At 35.4% G+C, this 2,051-nt stretch overlaps 1 protein-coding gene across 3 annotated transcripts in view; it reads right to left on the bottom strand.

Annotated features, from left to right (window-relative positions):
- Window positions 1–1,349: 1,349 nt before the first annotated feature.
- LOC122799771 (protocadherin alpha-C2-like) overlaps window positions 1,350–2,051 on the bottom strand; it is a 192,895-nt gene continuing 192,193 nt past the window's right edge. For all 3 annotated transcript variants that reach the window (XM_044069064.1, XR_006364501.1, XR_006364502.1), the window contains one exon: window positions 1,350–2,051. This exon is cut by the window's right edge and continues 548 nt beyond it. The gene's annotated coding sequence lies outside the window, so the exon portion shown is untranslated.

Here is a 2,051-nt window from a genome sequence, read left to right as displayed (position 1 = left end):
TCTCACTTCTACATTCGTCTGGCACGACTGCAGTCCAAACATCCTCTGGAATTCAAATTCCTGGTAGGTGCAAAAGATGAAGACGCAAACCATTGGTCGCAAACATCTGTTGCATCTGTGCAACTGGACGGGATGCAAAGGGCATTCTTAAAGAGGAACTCCATTTAAAAAAAAACAAAACAAAAAGAAGTTTTCTTTTTTAATTAAAATAAAATTAATTTCTCAGCCAGCCGGTTCCAGGGGGGTGCAAGTGCACCCCCTTGCACCTACCTGCCTGCGGGCACCCTTGATAGTTTATAGGCATTGATGGGCATTCCGCAAAAATTTCATATCACTAGTTTCAACTCTCTGGTGAGTTGTAAAGAAGAAAGACATCAATCAATGTCAAATTAAAAAAATGTAAAGAGAGAGAGAGAGAGAGAGCAGTGTTGAGATACAGCAGATCTAATCAGTCAGTGATAGCAAAATGGCTACAATTATTTTGTACTATGGACACTAAATCCCTATTAGCATATCAACCTTGTTTTTCAATGGCCAAAAATCACACCTGTTTTTGATACCCAAAAATCTAAGTGAAATGGAATCACACAAACTAGTTCAACCCATTCATAGGTGCTGCGAATCTTATCATTGTCATTGTTACATCTATACTGTAGAATGAAGACAAACAGTAAATGAATAGTAGTTTTTTCATATGATATGGTCAAAAAACTATTTTCAGCCATAACCTAAACACATCAGCAGGCAAATGCATAGATAAAATAAGCAAACAAGAGCAATGTTTGTAACTGACCATCTTCCATATGCTGATTTACTCAACAAAGTATGCATTTGATGGTACTTTGAAAGACTGCTGATTGCCATAATTGCACAAAGCTCTGACTGGTCTTACACCTAAACCCAATGTCTATGTGTTTCTATGCTACTGTTTGATGAAATCCATGATTTTCCTTTGATTGCATAATCCAAAATATGTTATCACAAAGTAGATATGCACTTTATTACCTCAGATGTTTCTATTACATCAATGAATATAAAGCTAGTTTAATTAACTAATTTAATTTAATTAACTGGCTATGTCACTGTATCAAGCCTAGCTAACTCTCTCTAGAATGTGTAAAAATCTGTTAACCAGCTTACTGTGTAATTTAATTTAATCCTGATTTACGCTCAGGATTAACTCTAACCTGTGGAACTTGTTTAACTTGCTTACTTATGTAATTTCTGTAAATAGTCTGTTTGTAATATATAATGCTGGTATTATGTAATGCTGTATCTGCTTATCCTTGGAGCTTTTCTCCCCGGGCCTCCACTGAAAATGGACATGCATCCAGTTGGACTATCCCGGTCAACAAATGTAAAATAAATAAAATAAAATAAAAATAAAATTAGTAAGCAAATATGAACCACACTAGCTTAGCTATATATGCATTTCTCAGTAGGTCTGTATAAAATGGAAAAATAAACAGTAAGCTCTTTCATCTGTTTGTACCTTCATTAGACTGCAGTTTATCTGTACAAGCTATAATATACGTGCATCTACATTCTAACTGAACATTTTATAAATTATATACAATTGGAGTTTTTCACACCAGCACTTTAGACTCTCCCCAGCTGAACATTCACTGTCAACAAATGTAAATGAGAAATGAATACATAAAAATTAAAACAGTTACCTTACAACGATCACTGAATGGATCAAAGCAACTAAAATACTAAGTATATGCTTACTTTTAAGGCCAGAGGAACGTTCATTTTGTCATGAGACTTAGATAGGCCTGTGTTGAGTACATTTATCAGTATCAAACCATGGCTTCATTTGACCTTATTCATTTTGTTATATTAGTGCTTGACAACTTCATACTAAAGCAGACACAGAAATGGCAGCTGCATTTTGTACAGTGTTGCCTGCTAATTCAAACAAGTACTAATCTGGGAGATAGTGCAGATGATTAAAGCTGTGAGCTACTTACAAGCTGCTTCCTGTAATCCGGGGTTTGATTCACTTCACCACCATTTTACCGGATCGTGCCCTGGAGAAATTGAGATAG

This window comes from Protopterus annectens, chromosome 4.part0 (assembly GCF_019279795.1).
Source record: "Protopterus annectens isolate FY-2018-M chromosome 4.part0, PAN1.0, whole genome shotgun sequence".
NCBI classification, from domain to species: Eukaryota; Metazoa; Chordata; order Ceratodontiformes; family Protopteridae; genus Protopterus; species Protopterus annectens.
Note: the sequence above shows the minus strand (reverse complement) of the source record. Positions and strands in the feature narration are given on the sequence as shown.